Source organism: Phyllobates terribilis, unplaced genomic scaffold (genome assembly GCF_046119375.1).
Source record: "Phyllobates terribilis strain yellow unplaced genomic scaffold, ASM4611937v1 Scaffold_13__5_contigs__length_258822181, whole genome shotgun sequence".
Classification (NCBI taxonomy): Eukaryota; Metazoa; Chordata; class Amphibia; order Anura; family Dendrobatidae; genus Phyllobates; species Phyllobates terribilis.
This window is the reverse complement of record NW_027362773.1, coordinates 53,541,606-53,562,950: the sequence shown is the minus strand read 5'-3', so window position 1 is coordinate 53,562,950 and position 21,345 is coordinate 53,541,606.

The window sequence follows — 21,345 nt, the reverse complement described above, 5'->3', positions numbered from 1 at the left end:
CTTATTAAACCACTCTGAACTAGACATCTCTCCCAAGGGGCTTTAAAACCGTCTTATTAAGCTACGGTGACCTCCACGTCTCTTCCAAGGGGCATTAAAAATGTCTTGTTAAGGTACTGTGACCTCCACGTCTCTACAAAGAGGCATTAAAACTGTCTGATTAAGTTACTGTGACCTCCACGTCTCTTCCAAGGGGAATTTAAACCGTCTTGTTAAGCTACTGTGATCTCCACGTCTCTTCCAAGGGGCATTAAAACCGTCTTGTTAAGCTACTGTGATCTCCACGTCTCTTCCAATGGGCATTAAAACCGTCTTGTTAAACCACTCTGAACTCCACGTCTCTTCCAAGGGGCATTAAAACCGTCTTCTTAAACCACTCTGAACTCCACGTCTCTTCCACGGGGCATTAAAAACGTCTTGTTAAGCTACTGTGACTTCCACGTCACTTCCAAGGGGCACAAAACCATCTTGTTAAACCACTCTGAACTCCACGTCTCTTCCAAGGGGCATTAAAACCGTCTAGTTAAAGCACTCTGAACTCCTTGTGTCTTCCAAGGGGCATTAAAACAGTCTTGTTAAAACACTCTGAACTCCACGTCTCTTCCAAGGGGCATTAAAAGCGTCTTGCTAAACCACTCTGACCTCCACGTCTCTTCCAAGGGGCATTAACACCGTCTTGTTAAGCTACTGTCACCTCCACGTCTCTTCCAAGGGGCAATAAAGCCATCTTGTTAAACCACTCTCACCTCCACGTCTCTTCCAAGGGGCGTTATAACCATCTTGTTAAGCTACTGTGACCTCCACGTCTCTTCCAAGGGGCATTAAAACCGTCTTGTTAAACCACTCTGAACTCCACGTCTCTTCCAAGGGGCATTAAAACCGTCTTGATAAATCACTCTGACCTCCACGTCTCTTCCAAGGGGCATTAATACTGTCTTGCTAAGCTACTGTGTCCTCCACGTCTCTTCCAAGGGGCATGGAAACCGTCTTGTTAAACTACTCTGAACTCCACGTCTCTTCCAAGGGGCATTAAAACCGTCTTGTTAAGCTACTGTGATCTCCACGTCTCTTCCAATGGGCATTAAAACCGTCTTGTTAAACCACTCTGAACTCCACGTCTCTTCCAAGGGGCATTAAAACCGTCTTCTTAAACCACTCTGAACTCCACGTCTCTTCCACGGGGCATTAAAAACGTCTTGTTAAGCTACTGTGACTTCCACGTCACTTCCAAGGGGCACAAAACCATCTTGTTAAACCACTCTGAACTCCACGTCTCTTCCAAGGGGCATTAAAACCGTCTAGTTAAAGCACTCTGAACTCCTTGTGTCTTCCAAGGGGCATTAAAACAGTCTTGTTAAAACACTCTGAACTCCACGTCTCTTCCAAGGGGCATTAAAAGCGTCTTGCTAAACCACTCTGACCTCCACGTCTCTTCCAAGGGGCATTAACACCGTCTTGTTAAGCTACTGTGACCTCCACGTCTCTTCCAAGGGGCAATAAAGCCATCTTGTTAAACCACTCTCACCTCCACGTCTCTTCCAAGGGGCGTTATAACCATCTTGTTAAGCTACTGTGACCTCCACGTCTCTTCCAAGGGGCATTAAAACCGTTTTGTTAAGCTACTGTGACCCCCACTTCTCATCCTGAGGGCAATAAAGCCGTCTTGTTAAACCACTCTGAACTCCACGTCTCACCCAAGGGGCATTAAAACCATCTTGTTAAGCTACTATGACCTCCACGCCTCTTCCAAGGGGCATTAAAACGATCTTGTTAAGCTACTATGACCTCCACGCCTCTTCCAAGGGGTATTAAAACAGTCTTGTTAAACAACTCTGAACTACACATCTCTCCCAAGGGGCATTAAAACCGTCTTATTAATCTACTGTGACCTCCATGTCTCTTTCAAGGGGCATTAAAACCGTCTTGTTAAGCTACTGTGACCTCCACGTCTATTCCATTGGGCATTAATACCGTCTTGTTAAGCTACTGTGACCTCCACGTCTCTTCCAAGGGTCATTGAAAACCGCCTTGTTAAACCACTCTCACCTCCACGTCTCTTCCAAGGGGCGTTATAACCATCTTGTTAAGCTACTGTGACCTCCACGTCTCTTCCAAGGGGCATTAAAACCGTCTTGTTAAACCACTCTGAACTCCACGTCTCTTCCAAGGGGCATAAAAACCGTCTTGTCAAATCACTCTGACCTCCACCTCTCTACCAAGGGGCATTAATACTGTCTTGCTAAGCTACTGTGTCCTCCACGTCTCTTCCAAGGGGCATGGAAACCGTCTTGTTAAACTACTCTGAACTCCACGTCTCTTCCAAGGGGCATTAAAACCGTCTTGTTAAGCTAATGTGATCTCCACGTCTCTTCCAATGGGCATTAAAACCGTCTCGTTAAACCACTCTGAACTCCACGTCTCTTCCAAGGGGCATTAAAACCGTCTTCTTAAACCACTCTGAACTCCACGTCTCTTCCAAGGGGCATTAAAAACGTCTTGATAAGCTACTGTGACTTCCACGTCACTTCCAAGGGGCACAAAACCATCTTGTTAAACCACTCTGAACTAAACGTCTCTTCCAAGGGGCATTAAAACCGTGTAGTTAAAGCACTCTAAACTCCTTGTGTCTTCCAAGGGGCATTAAAACAGTCTTGTTAAAACACTCTGAACGCCACGTCTCTTCCAAGGGACATTAAAAGCGTCTTGCTAAACCACTCTGACCACAATATCCTTAGAGGGGATACTATCCATCACCCACAAACAGGCAAGAAATACACAATTAAGGATTACTATACCTGCGACACGAATTTTGTTGTATACCTAGTGAAATGCCCCTGTGGCCTGGTCTACGTAGGGGAAACAACTCAACCTATCAAAGACAGAATTTCCAAACACAAATCCACCATCAGATGCAAAAATCTACTTCTACCTATTCCCCAACACTTCATAGCAGCAGGACACAATGTGTCCCAATTACGATTTCAAGTCATAGAGCAGATCAGACCACCCCGCCGTGGGGGTAATCGAATCCAAACCCTCAAACAGAGAGAGGCATTTTGGATTCATGAACTGCAGTCCCTTCATCCCAAAGGGCTCAACAAGGATTATGATCTCCATTCATTCATTTAAATTCACCTGATCCTAAATTGCTCAAATAGGGACCTTAGCTTATATGAGTATATCCCTCCTACTCCATAATGGGTCAATATCTAATCTTGATTTTGTCTTTTATCAGTAGGATCATGATTGACGCATACTCACCTAGTATATGGTAATTTGACCACACTAGGATTATTATCTTCACTCATTGATATAAATTCACCAGATCCTATATTGCTCAAGCAGGGACCTTTAGCTTATGTGTGGATACTCCTCTTACTCTCGAATGGGTTAATATTGAATCTTTATTTGGTATTCATCATGAGGATCATGATTGATACATACCTACCTATTACAGGATATCATAACAATATTGTGATGTGCTTTTGACTGTGTTGTGCCATGTAACTTCAACTGATAATTTATTTCATGTTACAGATCATGGATCCATACCCACCCTCGTCCTCCCATACCTCTCCTGCTCTCTACTACCCCCTCTCCCGATGGTGAAACGCTTCCTGCTTCTTTTTTCCGGCAGTGTATCACATACTCCAATACAGAAACCACTTCCTGGTCCCTGGAACGCACCTGCACGCCGACTGACACGCATGCATGTGCGCAAGCGCGGCACCGGACCAATCAGAAGCCGGCACCTCCCCGTTTCGCGTCACCTCCTGTGACGTCACCGCTAATAGCGCGATTCACCGGCACATCCACTCCTCTCATTGGCTGACAGCTAAACCCTCCTCCCCTTCACCCATACTTATAGACAGTCCCTCTATACGTACACCCTGCAAATATCCAGCGGTGGATACCGCGATCCAGGCAGTACTTCACTCCAGGCTCTTTACAAATACGGTATGTTTAGCTCTCTTATAGCCCTCACCCTATTCCAGCTCCACATAACTTTATAACATGCACTCTCTCCATAGGATCCCCAGTATTGGGTCCCATCTCCTTCCTTTTTCCTGCTCCCATCCCAGTAATTTGGTAGGTTGCTCCGTTCTTCTTGTTTTATTTGCTGGATAAAGGTTACATAGACACATAGACCTCTTCTCTTTATATATGTCTAACATATATTAATTGTAATTTTACAATTATTGTAATGTCTCTATTTCTGTATATTTCTGTTTACATGCAGTACACTGATGAAGGTCGTGTTGACCGAAACGTCTTTACTGTGGACTGCTAATAAAAGTACCTTTTATATCATTTGGTGTGCTGAGGTTATCACTATTGCTAAACCACTCTGACCTCCACGTCTCTTCCAAGGGGCATTAACACCGTCTTGTTAAGCTACTGTGACCTCCACGTCTCTTCCAAGGGGCAATAAAGCCGTCTTGTTTAACCACTCTGAACTCCACTTCTCTCCCAAGGGGCATTAAAACCGTCTTGTTAAGTGACTATGACCTCCACGTCTCTTCCAAGGGGCATTAAAACCATCTTGTTAAACCACTCTGAACTCCACGTCTCTTCCAAGGGGCATTAAAACCATCCTATTAAGCTATTGTGACCTCCACGTCTCTTCCAAGGGGCATTAAAACCGTCTTGTTAAGGTACTGTGACCTCCACGTCTCTACCACGGGGCATTAAAACTGTCTTATTAAGCTACTGTGACCTCCACATCTCTTCCAAGGGGCATTGAAACCGTCTTGTTAAACTACTCTGAACTCCACGTCTCTTCCAAGGGGCATTAAAACCGTCTTGTTAAGCTACTGTGACCTCCACATGTCTTCCAAGGGGCATTAATACTGTCTTGTTAAACAACTCTGATCTCCACGTCTCTTCCAAGGGGCATTAAACCGTCTTGTTAAGCTACTGTGACCTACACGTCACTTCCAAGCGGCATTAAAACCGTCTTTCTAAACCACTCTGACCTCCACGTCTCTTCCAAGGGGCATTAAAACCGTTTTGTTAAGCTACTGTGACCTCCACTTCTCTTCCAAGGGGCAATAAAGCCGTCTTGTTAAACCACTCTGAACTCCACGTCTCTCCCAAGGGGCATTAAAACCGTCTTGTTAAGCTACTATGACCTCCACGTATCTTCCAAGGGGCATTAAAACAGTCTTGTTAAACCACTCTGAACTACACATCTCTCCCAAGGGGCGTTAAAACCGTCTTATTAAGCTACTGTGACCTCCACGTCTCTTCCAAGGGGCATTAAAACTGTCTTGTTAAGGTACTGTGACCTCCACGTCTCTACAAAGAGGCATTAAAACTGTCTGATTAAGCTACTGTGACCTCCAAGTCACTTCCAAGGGGCACAAAACTGTCTTGTTAAAACACTCTGAACTCCACGTCTCTTCCAAGGGGTATGAAAACCGTCTTGCTAAACCACTCTGACCCCCACGTCTCCTCAAAGGGGCATTAACACGGTCTTGTTAAGCTACTGTGACCTCCACATGTCTTCCAAGGGGCATTAATACTGTCTTGTTAAACAACACTGATCTCCACGTCTCTTCCAAGGGGCATTAAACCGTCTTGTTAAGCTACTGTGACCTCCATGTCACTTCCAAGGGGCATTAAAATCGTCTTTCTAAACCACTCTGACCTCAACATCTCTTCCAAGGGGCATTAAAACCGTTTTGTTAAGCTACTGTGACCCCCACATCTCTTCCTGAGGGCAATAAAGCCGTCTTGTTAAACCACTCTGAACTCCACGTCTCACCCAAGGGGCATTAAAACCGTCTTGTTAAGCTACTATGACCTCCACGCCTCTTCTAAGGCGCTTTAAAACCGTCTTGTTAAGCTACTATGACCTCCACGCCTCTTCCAAGGGGCATTAAAACAGTCTTGTTAATCCACTCTGAACTACACATCTCTCCCAAGGGGCATTAAAACCGTCTTATTAAGCTACTGTGACCTCCATGTCTCTTCCAAGGGGCATTAAAAATGTCTTGTTAAGGTACTGTGACCTCCACGTCTCTGAAAAGAGGCATTAAAACTGTCTTATTAAGCTACTGTGACCTCCACGTCTCTTCCAAGGGGCATTTAAACCATCTTGTTAAACCACTCTGACCTCCACGTCTCTTTCAAGGGGCATTAAAACCGTCTTGTTAAGCTTCTGTGACCTCCACGTCTCTTCCATTGGGCATTAGTACCGTCTTGTTAAGCTACTGTGACCTCCACGTCTCTTGCAAGGGTCATTGAAAACCGCCTTGTTAAACCACTCTCACCTCCACGTCTCTTCCAAGGGGCGTTATAACCATCTTGTTAAGCAACTGTGACCTCCACGTCTCTTCCAAGGGGCATTAAAACCGTCTTGTTAAACCACTCTGAACTCCACGTCTCTTCCAAGGGGCATTAAAACCGTCTTGTTAAATCACTCTGACCTCCACGTCTCTTCCAAGGGGCATTAATACTGTCTTGCTAAGCTACTGTGTCCTCCACGTCTCTTCCAAGGGGCATGGAAACCGTCTTGTTAAACTACTCTGAACTCCACGTCTCTTCCAAGGGGCATTAAAACCGTCTTGTTAAGCTACTGTGATCTCCACGTCTCTTCCAATGGGCATTAAAACCGTCTTGTTAAACCACTCTGAACTCCACGTCTCTTCCAAGGGGCATTAAAACCGTCTTCTTAAACCACTCTGAACTCCACGTCTCTTCCACGGGGCATTAAAAACGTCTTGTTAAGCTACTGTGACTTCCACGTCACTTCCAAGGGGCACAAAACCATCTTGTTAAACCACTCTGAACTCCACGTCTCTTCCAAGGGGCATTAAAACCGTCTAGTTAAAGCACTCTGAACTCCTTGTGTCTTCCAAGGGGCATTAAAACAGTCTTGTTAAAACACTCTGAACTCCACGTCTCTTCCAAGGGGCATTAAAAGCGTCTTGCTAAACCACTCTGACCTCCACGTCTCTTCCAAGGGGCATTAACACCGTCTTGTTAAGCTACTGTGACCTCCACGTCTCTTCCAAGGGGCAATAAAGCCGTCTTGTTAAACCACTCTCACCTCCACGTCTCTTCCAAGGGGCGTTATAACCATCTTGTTAAGCTACTGTGACCTCCACGTCTCTTCCAAGGGGCATTAAAACCGTCTTGTTAAACCACTCTGAACTCCACGTCTCTTCCAAGGGGCATTAAAACCGTCTTGATAAATCACTCTGACCTCCACGTCTCTTCCAAGGGGCATTAATACTGTCTTGCTAAGCTACTGTGTCCTCCACGTCTCTTCCAAGGGGCATGGAAACCGTCTTGTTAAACTACTCTGAACTCCACGTCTCTTCCAAGGGGCATTAAAACCGTCTTGTTAAGCTACTGTGATCTCCACGTCTCTTCCAATGGGCATTAAAACCGTCTTGTTAAACCACTCTGAACTCCACGTCTCTTCCAAGGGGCATTAAAACCGTCTTCTTAAACCACTCTGAACTCCACGTCTCTTCCACGGGGCATTAAAAACGTCTTGTTAAGCTACTGTGACTTCCACGTCACTTCCAAGGGGCACAAAACCATCTTGTTAAACCACTCTGAACTCCACGTCTCTTCCAAGGGGCATTAAAACCGTCTAGTTAAAGCACTCTGAACTCCTTGTGTCTTCCAAGGGGCATTAAAACAGTCTTGTTAAAACACTCTGAACTCCACGTCTCTTCCAAGGGGCATTAAAAGCGTCTTGCTAAACCACTCTGACCTCCACGTCTCTTCCAAGGGGCATTAACACCGTCTTGTTAAGCTACTGTGACCTCCACGTCTCTTCCAAGGGGCAATAAAGCCATCTTGTTAAACCACTCTCACCTCCACGTCTCTTCCAAGGGGCGTTATAACCATTTTGTTAAGCTACTGTGACCTCCACGTCTCTTCCAAGGGGCATTAAAACCGTCTTGTTAAATCACTCTGACCTCCACGTCTCTTCCAAGGGGCATTAATACTGTCTTGCTAAGCTACTGTGTCCTCCACGTCTCTTCCAAGGGGCATGGAAACCGTCTTGTTAAACTACTCTGAACTCCACGTCTCTTCCAAGGGGCATTAAAACCGTCTTGTTAAGCTACTGTGATCTCCACGTCTCTTCCAATGGGCATTAAAACCGTCTTGTTAAACCACTCTGAACTCCACGTCTCTTCCAAGGGGCATTAAAACCGTCTTCTTAAACCACTCTGAACTCCACGTCTCTTCCAAGGGGCATTAGAAACGTCTTGTTAAGCTACTGTGACTTCCACGTCACTTCCAAGGGGCACAAAACCATCTTGTTAAACCACTCTGAACTCCACGTCTCTTCCAAGGGGCATTAAAACCGTCTAGTTAAAGCACTCTGAACTCCTTGTGTCTTCCAAGGGGCATTAAAACAGTCTTGTTAAAACACTCTGAACTCCACGTCTCTTCCAAGGGGCATTAAAAGCGTCTTGCTAAACCACTCTGACCTCCACGTCTCTTCCAAGGGGCATTAACACCGTCTTGTTAAACTACTGTGACCTCCACGTCTCTTCCAAGGGGCAATAAAGCCGTCTTGTTAAACCACTCTGAACTCCACGTCTCTTCCAAGGGGCATTAAAACCATCCTATTAAGCTATTGTGACCTCCACGTCTCTTCCAAGGGGCATTAAAACCATCTTGTTAAGGTACTGTGACCTCCACGTCTCTACCACGGGGCATTAAAACTGTCTTATTAAGCTACTGTGACCTTCACATCTCTTACAAGGGACATTGAAACCGTCTTGTTAAACTACTCTGAACTCCACGTCTCTTCCAAGGGGCATTAAAACCGTCTTGATAAACCACTCTGAACTCCACATCTCTTCCAAGGGGCATTAAAACCGTCTTGTTAAGCTACTGTGACCTCCACATGTCTTCCAAGGGGCATTAATACTGTCTTGTTAAACAACTCTGATCTCCACGTCTCTTCCAAGGGGCATTAAACCGTCTTGTTAAGCTACTGTGACCTCCACGTCACTTCCAAGCGGCATTAAAACCGTCTTTCTAAACCACTCTGACCTCCACTTCTCTTCCAAGGGGCATTAAAACCGTTTTGTTAAGCTACTGTGACCTCCACTTCTCTTCCAAGGGGCAATAAAGCCGTCTTGTTAAACCACTCTGAACTCCACGTCTCTCCCAAGGGGCATTAAAACCGTCTTGTTAAGCTACTATGACCTCCACGTATCTTCCAAGGGGCATTAAAACAGTCTTTTTAAACCACTCTGAACTAGACATCTCTCCCAAGGGGCTTTAAAACCGTCTTATTAAGCTACGGTGACCTCCACGTCTCTTCCAAGGGGCATTAAAAATGTCTTGTTAAGGTACTGTGACCTCCACGTCTCTACAAAGAGGCATTAAAACTGTCTGATTAAGTTACTGTGACCTCCACGTCTCTTCCAAGGGGAATTTAAACCGTCTTGTTAAGCTACTGTGATCTCCACGTCTCTTCCAAGGGGCATTAAAACCGTCTTGTTAAGCTACTGTGATCTCCACGTCTCTTCCAATGGGCATTAAAACCGTCTTGTTAAACCACTCTGAACTCCACGTCTCTTCCAAGGGGCATTAAAACCGTCTTCTTAAACCACTCTGAACTCCAAGTCTCTTCCACGGGGCATTAAAAACGTCTTGTTAAGCTACTGTGACTTCCACGTCACTTCCAAGGGGCACAAAACCATCTTGTTAAACCACTCTGAACTCCACGTCTCTTCCAAGGGGCATTAAAACCGTCTAGTTAAAGCACTCTGAACTCCTTGTGTCTTCCAAGAGGCATTAAAACAGTCTTGTTAAAACACTCTGAACTCCACGTCTCTTCCAAGGGGCATTAAAAGCGTCTTGCTAAACCACTCTGACCTCCACGTCTCTTCCAAGGGGCATTAACACCGTCTTGTTAAGCTACTGTGACCTCCACGTCTCTTCCAAGGGGCAATAAAGCCATCTTGTTAAACCACTCTCACCTCCACGTCTCTTCCAAGGGGCGTTATAACCATCTTGTTAAGCTACTGTGACCTCCACGTCTCTTCCAAGGGGCATTAAAACCGTCTTGTTAAACCACTCTGAACTCCACGTCTCTTCCAAGGGGCATTAAAACCGTCTTGATAAATCACTCTGACCTCCACGTCTCTTCCAAGGGGCATTAATACTGTCTTGCTAAGCTACTGTGTCCTCCACGTCTCTTCCAAGGGGCATGGAAACCGTCTTGTTAAACTACTCTGAACTCCACGTCTCTTCCAAGGGGCATTAAAACCGTCTTGTTAAGCTACTGTGATCTCCACGTCTCTTCCAATGGGCATTAAAACCGTCTTGTTAAACCACTCTGAACTCCACGTCTCTTCCAAGGGGCATTAAAACCGTCTTCTTAAACCACTCTGAACTCCACGTCTCTTCCACGGGGCATTAAAAACGTCTTGTTAAGCTACTGTGACTTCCACGTCACTTCCAAGGGGCACAAAACCATCTTGTTAAACCACTCTGAACTCCACGTCTCTTCCAAGGGGCATTAAAACCGTCTAGTTAAAGCACTCTGAACTCCTTGTGTCTTCCAAGGGGCATTAAAACAGTCTTGTTAAAACACTCTGAACTCCACGTCTCTTCCAAGGGGCATTAAAAGCGTCTTGCTAAACCACTCTGACCTCCACGTCTCTTCCAAGGGGCATTAACACCGTCTTGTTAAGCTACTGTGACCTCCACGTCTCTTCCAAGGGGCAATAAAGCCATCTTGTTAAACCACTCTCACCTCCACGTCTCTTCCAAGGGGCGTTATAACCATTTTGTTAAGCTACTGTGACCTCCACGTCTCTTCCAAGGGGCATTAAAACCGTCTTGTTAAATCACTCTGACCTCCACGTCTCTTCCAAGGGGCATTAATACTGTCTTGCTAAGCTACTGTGTCCTCCACGTCTCTTCCAAGGGGCATGGAAACCGTCTTGTTAAACTACTCTGAACTCCACGTCTCTTCCAAGGGGCATTAAAACCGTCTTGTTAAGCTACTGTGATCTCCACGTCTCTTCCAATGGGCATTAAAACCGTCTTGTTAAACCACTCTGAACTCCACGTCTCTTCCAAGGGGCATTAAAACCGTCTTCTTAAACCACTCTGAACTCCACGTCTCTTCCAAGGGGCATTAGAAACGTCTTGTTAAGCTACTGTGACTTCCACGTCACTTCCAAGGGGCACAAAACCATCTTGTTAAACCACTCTGAACTCCACGTCTCTTCCAAGGGGCATTAAAACCGTCTAGTTAAAGCACTCTGAACTCCTTGTGTCTTCCAAGGGGCATTAAAACAGTCTTGTTAAAACACTCTGAACTCCACGTCTCTTCCAAGGGGCATTAAAAGCGTCTTGCTAAACCACTCTGACCTCCACGTCTCTTCCAAGGGGCATTAACACCGTCTTGTTAAACTACTGTGACCTCCACGTCTCTTCCAAGGGGCAATAAAGCCGTCTTGTTAAACCACTCTGAACTCCACGTCTCTTCCAAGGGGCATTAAAACCATCCTATTAAGCTATTGTGACCTCCACGTCTCTTCCAAGGGGCATTAAAACCATCTTGTTAAGGTACTGTGACCTCCACGTCTCTACCACGGGGCATTAAAACTGTCTTATTAAGCTACTGTGACCTTCACATCTCTTACAAGGGACATTGAAACCGTCTTGTTAAACTACTCTGAACTCCACGTCTCTTCCAAGGGGCATTAAAACCGTCTTGATAAACCACTCTGAACTCCACATCTCTTCCAAGGGGCATTAAAACCGTCTTGTTAAGCTACTGTGACCTCCACATGTCTTCCAAGGGGCATTAATACTGTCTTGTTAAACAACTCTGATCTCCACGTCTCTTCCAAGGGGCATTAAACCGTCTTGTTAAGCTACTGTGACCTCCACGTCACTTCCAAGCGGCATTAAAACCGTCTTTCTAAACCACTCTGACCTCCACTTCTCTTCCAAGGGGCATTAAAACCGTTTTGTTAAGCTACTGTGACCTCCACTTCTCTTCCAAGGGGCAATAAAGCCGTCTTGTTAAACCACTCTGAACTCCACGTCTCTCCCAAGGGGCATTAAAACCGTCTTGTTAAGCTACTATGACCTCCACGTATCTTCCAAGGGGCATTAAAACAGTCTTATTAAACCACTCTGAACTAGACATCTCTCCCAAGGGGCTTTAAAACCGTCTTATTAAGCTACGGTGACCTCCACGTCTCTTCCAAGGGGCATTAAAAATGTCTTGTTAAGGTACTGTGACCTCCACGTCTCTACAAAGAGGCATTAAAACTGTCTGATTAAGTTACTGTGACCTCCACGTCTCTTCCAAGGGGAATTTAAACCGTCTTGTTAAACCACTCTGAACTCAACATGTCTTCCATGGGGCATTAAAAACGTCTTGTTAAACCACTCTGACCTCCACCTCTCTTCCAAGGGCATTAAAACCGTCTTGTTAACCTACTGTGACCTCCACGTCTCTTCCATTGAGCATTAAAACCGTCTTGTTAAGCTACTGTGACCTCCATGTCTCTTCCAAGGGTCATTGAAAACCGCCTTGTTAAGCCACTCTCACCTCCACGTCTATTCCAAGGGGCGTTATAACCGTCTTGTTAAGCTACTGTGAACTCCACGTCTCTTCCAAGGGGTATTAAAACCGTCTTGTTAAACCACTCTGAACTCCACGTCTCTTCCAAGGGGCAATAAAACCGTCTTGTTAAATCACTCTGACTTCCACGTCTCTTCCAAGGGGCATTAATAATGTCTTGTTAAGCTACTGTGTCCTCCACGTCTCTTCCAAGGGGCATGGAAACCGTCTTGTTAAACTACTCTGAACTCCATGTCTCTTCCAAGGGGCATTAAAACCGTCTTGTTAAACCACTCTGAACTCCACGTCTCTTCCAAGGGGCATGAAAACCGTCTTGTTAAACCACTCTGAACACCCCGTCTCTTCCAAGGGGCATTAAAACCGTCTTGTTAAGATACTGTGACCTCCAAGTCACTTCCAAGGGGCACAAAACCGTCTTGTTAAACCAGTCTGAACTCCACGTCTCTTCCAAGGGGTATGAAAACCATCTTGCTAAACCACACTGACCCCCATGTCTCTTCCAAGGGGCATTAAAACCGTCTTGTTAAATCACTCTGACCTCCACGTCTCTTCCAAAGGGCATTAATAGTGTCTTGTTGAGCTACTGTGTCCTCCACGTCTCTTCTAAGGGGCATTGAAACCGTCTTGTTAAACTACTCTGAACTACATGTTTCTTCCAAGGGGCATTAAAACCGTCTTGTTAAACCACTCTGAACTCCACGTCTCTTCCAAGGGGCATTAAAACCGTCTTGTTAAGCTACTGTGACCTCCACGTCTCTTCCAAGGGGCATTAAAACCGTCTTGTTAAACCACTCTGAACTCCACGTCTCTTTCAAGGGTCATTAAAACTCTCTTGTTAAACCACTCTGAACTCCACGTCTCTTCCAAGGGGCATTAAAAACATCTTGTTAAGGTACTGTGACCTCCACGTCACTTCCAAGGGGCACAAAACCGTCTTGTTAAACCACTCTGAACTCGACGTCTCTTCCAAGGGGCATTAAAACCGTCTTGTTAAAGCACTCTGAACTCCTCGTCTCTTCCAAGGGGCATTAAAACCGTCTTGTTAAACCACTCTGAACTCCACGTCTCTTCCAAGGGGCATTAAAACCGTCTTGCTAAACCACTCTGACCTCCACGTCTCTTCCAAGGGGCATTAACACCGTCTTGTTAAGTTACTGTGACCTACACGTCTCTTCCAAGGGGCAATAAAGCCGTCTTGTTAAACCACTCTGAACTCTACGTCTCTCCCAAGGGGCATTAAAACCGTCTTGTTAAGCTACTATGACCTCCACGTCTCTACTAAGGGGCATTAAACTGTCTTATTAAGCCACTGTGACCTCCACTTCTCTTCCAAGGGGCATTGAAACCGTCTTGATAAACTACTCTGAACTCCTCGTCTTTTACAAGGGGCATTAAAACCGTCTTGTTAAGCTACTGTGACCTCCACGTCTCTTCCAAGGGGCATTAAAACCGTCTTGTTAAACCACTCTGAACTCCATGTCTCTTCCAAGGGGCATTAAAACCGCCTTGTTAAACCACTCTGTCCTCCACGTCTCTTCCAAGGGGCATTAAAAATGTCTTGTTAAGCTACTGTGACCTCCACGTCACTTCCAAGGGGCACAAAACTGTCTTGTTAAACCACTCTGAACTCCATGTCTCTTCCAAGGGGCATTAAAACCGTCTTGTTAAAGCACTCTGAACTCCTCGTCGGTTCCAAGGGGCATTAAAACCGTCTTGTTAAACCACTCTGAACTACACGTCTCTTCCAAGGGGCATTAAAACCATGTTGCTAAACTACTCTGACCTCCACGTCTCTTTCAAGGGGCATTAACACCGTCTTGTTAAGTTACTGTGACCTCCACGTCTCTTCCAAGGGGCAATAAAGCAGTCTTGTTAAACCACTCTGAACTCCACGTCTCTCCCAAGGGGCATTAAAACCGTCTTGTTAAACCACTCTGACCTCCACGTCTCTTCCAAGGGGCATTAAAACCGTCTTGTTAAAGCACTCTGAACCCCACGTCTCTTCCAAGGGGCATTAAAACTGTCTTGTTAAACCACTCTGACCTCCCCGTCTCTTCCAAGGGGCATTAAAACCATCTTTTTAAGCTTCTCTGACCTCCACGTCTCTTCCAAGGGGCAATAAAGCAGTCTTGTTAAACCACTCTCAACTCCACGTCTCTTCCAAGGGGAATTAAAACCATCTTGTTAAATCACTCTGACCTCCACGTCTCTTCCAAGGGGCATTAATACTGTCTTGTTAAGCTACTGTGTCCTCCACGTCTCTTCCAAGGGGCATTGAAACAGTTTTGTTAAGCTACTGTGACATCTACGTCTCTTCCAAGGGGCATTAAAACCGTCTTGATAAACCACTCTGTACTCCTCGTCTCTTTCAAGGGGCATTGAAACCGTCTTCTTAAACCACTCTGAACTCCACGTCTCTTCCAAGGGGCATTAAAAACGTCTTGTTAAGCTACTGTGACCTCCACGTCTCTTCCAAGGGGCAATAAAACCGTCTTGTTAAACCACTCTGAACTCCAAGTCTTTTCCAAGGGGCATTAAAACCGTCTTGTTAAATCACTCTGACCTCCACGTCTCTTCCAAGGGGCATTAAAACCGTCTTGTTAAACCACTCTGACCTCCACGTCTCTTCCAAAGGGCATTATAACCATCTTGTTAAGCTACTGTGTCCTCCACGTCTTTTCCAAGGGGCATTAATTCCATCTTGTTAAACCACTCTGAACTCCACATCTCTTACAATGGGCATTAAAACCATCTTGTTAAGCTACTGTGACCTCCAAGTCTCTTCCAAGGGGCATTAAAACTGTCTTATTAAGCTACTGTGACCTCCACGTCTCTCCCAAGGTGCATTAAATCCGTCTTTTTAAGCTACTATGACCTCCACGTCTCTTCCAAGGGGCATTAAAACCGTCTTGTTAAACCACTCTGAACTCCACGTCTCTTACAAGGGGCATTAAAACCGTCTTGTTAAGCTACTGTCACCTCCAATCTCTTCCAAGGGGCATTAAAACCGTCTTGTTAAACCACTCTGAACTCCACGTCTCTTCCAAGGGGCATTAAAACCGTCTTGTTAAACCACTCTGAACTCCACGTCTCTTACAAGGGGCATTAAAACCGTCTTGTTAAGCTACTGTCACCTCCAATCTCTTCCAAGGGGCATTAAAACAGTCTTGTTAAAACACTCTGACCTCCACGTCTCTTCCAAGGGGCATTAACACCGTCTTGTTAAGCTACTGTGACCTCCACGTCTCTTCCAAGGGGCAATAAAGCCGTCTTGTTAAACCACTCTCACCTCCACGTCTCTTCCAAGGGGCGTTATAACCATCTTGTTAAGCTACTGTGACCTCCACGTCTCTTCCAAGGGGCATTAAAACCGTCTTGTTAAACCACTCTGAACTCCACGTCTCTTCCAAGGGGCATTAAAACCGTCTTGATAAATCACTCTGACCTCCACGTCTCTTCCAAGGGGCATTAATACTGTCTTGCTAAGCTACTGTGTCCTCCACGTCTCTTCCAAGGGGCATGGAAGCCGTCTTGTTAAACTACTCTGAACTCCACGTCTCTTCCAAGGGGCATTAAAACCGTCTTGTTAAGCTACTGTGATCTCCACGTCTCTTCCAATGGGCATTAAAACCGTCTTGTTAAACCACTCTGAACTCCACGTCTCTTCCAAGGGGCATTAAAACCGTCTTCTAAAACCACTCTGAACTCCACGTCTCTTCCAAGGGGCATTAAAAACGTCTTGTTAAGCTACTGTGACTTCCACGTCACTTCCAAGGGGCACAAAACCATCTTGTTAAACCACTCTGAACTCCACGTCTCTTCCAAGGGGCATTAAAACCGTCTAGTTAAAGCACTCTGAACTCCTTGTGTCTTCCAAGGGGCATTAAAACAGTCTTGTTAAAACACTCTGAACTCCACGTCTCTTCCAAGGGGCATTAAAAGCGTCTTGCTAAACCACTCTGACCTCCACGTCTCTTCCAAGGGGCATTAACACCGTCTTGTTAAGCTACTATGACCTCCACGTCTCTTCCAAGGGGCATTAAAAACATCTTGTTAAACCACTCTGAACTCCACGTCTCTTCCAAGGGGCATTAAAACCATCCTATTAAGCTATTGTGACCTCCACGTCTCTTCCAAGGGGCATTAAAACCATCTTGTTAAGGCACTGTGACCTCCACGTCTCAACCACGGGGCATTAAAACTGTCTTATTAAGCTACTGTGACCTCCACATCTCTTCCAAGGGGCATTGAAACCTTCTTGTTAAACTACTCTGAAATCCACGTCTCTTCCAAGGGGCATTAAAACCGTCTTGATAAACCACTCTGAACTCCACATCTCTTCCAAGGGGCATTAAAACCGTCTTGTTAAGCTACTGTGACCTCCACATGTCTTCCAAGGGCAATTAATACTGTCTTGTTAAACAACTCTGATCTCCACGTCTCTTCCAAGGGGTATTAAACCGTCTTGTTAAGCTACTGTGACCTCCACGTCACTTCCAAGCGGCATTAAAACCGTCTTTCTAAACCACTCTGACCTCCACTTCTCTTCCAAGGGGCATTAAAACCGTTTTGTTAAGCTACTGTGACCTCCACTTCTCTTCCAAGGGGCAATAAAGCCGTCTTGTTAAACCACTCTGAACTCCACGTCTCTCCCAAGGGGCATTAAAACCGTCTTGTTAAGCTACTATGACCTCCACATATCTTCCAAGGGGCATTAAAACAGTCTTATTAAACCACTCTGAACTACACATCTCTCGCAAGGGGCTTTAAAACCGTCTTATTAAGCTACGGTGACCTCCACGTCTCCTCCAAGGGGCATTAAAACTGTCTTGTTAAGGTACTGTGACCTCCACGTCTCTACAAAGAGGCATTAAAACTGTCTGATTAAGTTACTGTGACCTCCACGTCTCTTCCAAGGGGCATTTAAACCGTTTTGTTAAACCACTCTGAACTCAACATGTCTTCCATGGGGCATTAAAAACGTCTTGTTAAACCACTCTGACCTCCACCTCTCTTCCAAGGGCATTAAAACCGTCTTGTTAACCTACTGTGACCTCCACGTCTCTTCCATTGAGCATTAAAACCGTCTTGTTAAGCTACTGTGACCTCCACGTCTCTTCCAAGGGTCATTGAATACCGCCTTGTTAAGCTACTCTCACCTCCACGTCTATTCCAAGGGGCGTTATAAACGTCTTGTTAAGCTACTGTGAACTCCACGTCTCTTCCAAGGGATATTAAAACCGTCTTGTTAAACCACTCTGAACTCCACGTCTCTTCCAAGGGGCATTAAAACAGTCTTGTTAAACCACTCTGAACTCCACGTCTCTTACAAGGGGCATTAAAACCATCTTGTTAAGCTACTGTGACCTCCAATCTCTTCCAAGGGGCATTAAAACCGTCTTGTTAAACCACTCTGAACTCCACGTCTCTTCCAAGGGGCATTGAAACTGTCTTGTTAAACCACTCTGAACTCCACGTCTCTTACAAGGGGCATTAAAACCATCTTGTTAAGCTACTGTGACCTCCAATCTCTTCCAAGGGGCATTAAAACCGTCTTGTTAAACCACGCTGAACTCCACGTCTCTTCCAAGGGGCATTAAAACTGTCTTGTTAAACCACTCTGAACTCCACGTCTCTTCCAAGGGGCATTAAAACAGTCTTGTTAAGATACTGTGACCTCCACGTCACTTCCAAGGGGCACAAAACCGTCTTGTTAAACCACTCTGACCTCCACGTCTCTTCCAAGCGGCATTAAAACCGTCTTGTTAAAGCACTCTGAACTCCACGTCTCTTCCAAGGGGCATTAAAACTGTCTTGTTAAACCACTCTGAACTCCACGTCTCTTCCAAGGGGCATTAAAACCATCTTGTTAAACCATTCTGACCTCCACGTCTCTTCCAAGGGGCATTATAACCATCTTGTTAAGCTACTGTGTCCTCCACGTCTCTTCCAAGGGGCATTCAAACCATCTTGTTAAACCACTCTGAACTCCACGTCTCTTACAAGGGGCATTAAAACCATCTTGTTAAGCTACTGTGACCTTCAAGTCTCTTCCAAGGGGCATTAAAACTGTCTTATTAAGCTACTGTGACCTCCACGTCTCTCCCAAGCGGAATTAAATCCGTCTTGTTAAGCTACTATGACCTCCACGTCTCTTCCAAGGGGCATTAAAACCGTCTTGTTAAACCACTCTGAACTCCACGTCTCTTCCAAGGGGCATTAAAACCGTCTTATTAAGCTACTGTGACCTCCACGTCTCTACCAAGGGGCATTAAAACCGTCTTGTTAAAACACTCTGAAATCCACGTTTCTTCCAAGGGGCATTAAAACCGTTTTGTTAAGCTACTGTGACCTCCACGTCTTTTCCAAGGGGCATTAAAACCGTCTTGTTAAACCACTCTGAACTCCACGTCTCTTCCAAGGGGCATTAAAACCGTCTTGTTAAACAACTCTGACCTCCACGTCTCTTCCAAGGGGCATTATAACCGTCTTGTTAAGATACAGTGACCTCCACGTCACTTCCAAGGGGCATTAAAACCATCTTGTTAAACTACTCTGAACTCCACGTCTCTTCCAAGGGGCATTAAAACCATCTTGTTAAACCACTCTGAACTCCAAGTCTCTTACAAAGGGCATTAAAACCATCTTGTTAAGCTACTGTGACCTCCAAGTCTCTTCCAAGGGGCATTAAAACTGTCTTATTAAGCTACTGTGACGTCCACGTCTCTCCCAAGGGGCATTAAATCCTTCTTGTTAAGCTACTATGACCTCCACGTCTCTTCCAAGGGGCATTAAAACCGTCTTGTTAAACCACTCTGAATTCCACGTCTCTTCCAAGGGGCATTTAAACCGTCTTATTAAGCTACTGTGACCTCCACGTCTCTACCAAGGGGCAATAAAACCGTCTTGTTAAGCTACTGTGAACTCCACGTCTTTTCCAAGGGGCATTAAAACCGTCTTGTTAAACCAGTCTGACCTCCACGTCTCTTCCAAGGGACATTAAAACCGTCTTGTTTAAAAACTCTGACCTCCACGTCTCTTCCAAGGGGCATTATAACCATCTTGTTAAGATACAGTGACCTCCACGTCACTTCCAAGGGGCATTAAAACCGTCTTGTTAAACCACTCTGAACTCCACGTCTCTTCCAAGGGGCATTAAAACCGTCTTGTTAAATCACTCTGACCTCCACGTCTCTTCCAAGGGGCATTAAAACCGTTTTGTTAAACCACTCTGACCTCCACGTCTCTTACAAGGGGCATTATAACCATCTTGTTAAGCTACTGTGTCCTCCACGTCTCTTCCAAGGGGCATTAAAGCCATCTTGTTAAACCACTCTGAACTCCACGTCTCTTACAAGGGGCATTAAAACCATCTTGTTAAGCTACTGTGACCTCCAAGTCTCTTCCAAGGGGCATTAAAACCGTCTTGATAAACTACTCTGAACTCCTCGTCTTTTACAAGGGGCATTAAAACCGTTTTGTTAAGCTACTGTGACATCCACGTCTCTTCCAAGGGGCATTAAAACCGTCTTGTTAAACCACTCTGAACGCCATGTCTCTTCCAAGGGGCATTAAAACCGCCTTGTTAAACCACTCTGACCTCCACGTCTCTTCCAAGGGGCATTAAAAACGTCTTGTTTAGCTACTGTGACCTCCACGTTACTTCCAAGGGGCACAAAACTGTCTTGTTAAACCACACTGAACTCCATGTCTCTTCCAAGGGGCATTAAAACTGTCTTGTTAAAGCACTCTGAACTCCTCGTCGGTTCCAAGGGGCATTAAAACCGTCTTGTTAAACCACTCTGAACTACACGTCTCTTCCAAGGGGCATTAAAACCATGTTGCTAAACTACTCTGACCTCCACGTCTCTTTCTGGGGCATTAACACCGTCTTGTTAAGTTACTGTGACCTCCACGTCTCTTCCAAGGGGCAATAAAGCAGTCTTGTTAAACCACTCTGAACTCCACGTCTCTTCCAAGGGGCATTAAAACTGTCTTGTTAAACCACTCTGAACTCCACGTCTCTTCCAAGGGGTATTAAAACTGTCTTGCTAAACCACTCTGACCTCCCCGTCTCTTCCAAGGGGCATTAAAACCATCTTTTTAAGCTACTGTGACCTCCACGTCTCTTCCAAGGGGCAATAAAGCAGTCTTGTTAAACCACTCTCAACTCCACGTCTCTTCCAAGGGGAATTAAAACCATCTTGTTAAATCACTCTGACCTCCACGTCTCTTCCAAGGGGCATTAATATTGTCTTGTTAAGCTACTGTGTCCTCCACGTCTCTTCCAAGGGGCATTGAAACAGTCTTGTTAAGCTACTGTGACATCTACGTCTCTTCCAAGGGGCATTAAAACCGTCTTGTTAAACCACTCTGAACTCCTCGTCTCTTTCAAAGGGCATTGAAACCGTCTTCTTAAACCACTCTGAACTCCACGTCTCTTCCAAGGGGCATTAAAAACGTCTTGTTAAGCTACTGTGACCTCCACGTCTCTTCCAAGGGGCATTAAAACCGTCTTGTTAAACCACTCTGACCTCCACGTCTCTTCCAAGGGGCATTATAACCATCTTGTTAAGCTACTGCGTCCTCCACGTCTTTTCCAAGGGGCATTAAAACCATCTTGTTAAACCACTCTGAACTCCACATCTCTTACAATGGGCATTAAAACCATCTTGTTAAGCTACTGTGACCTCCAAGTCTCTTCCAAGGGGCATTAAAACCGTCTTATTAAGCTACTGTGACCTCCACGTCTC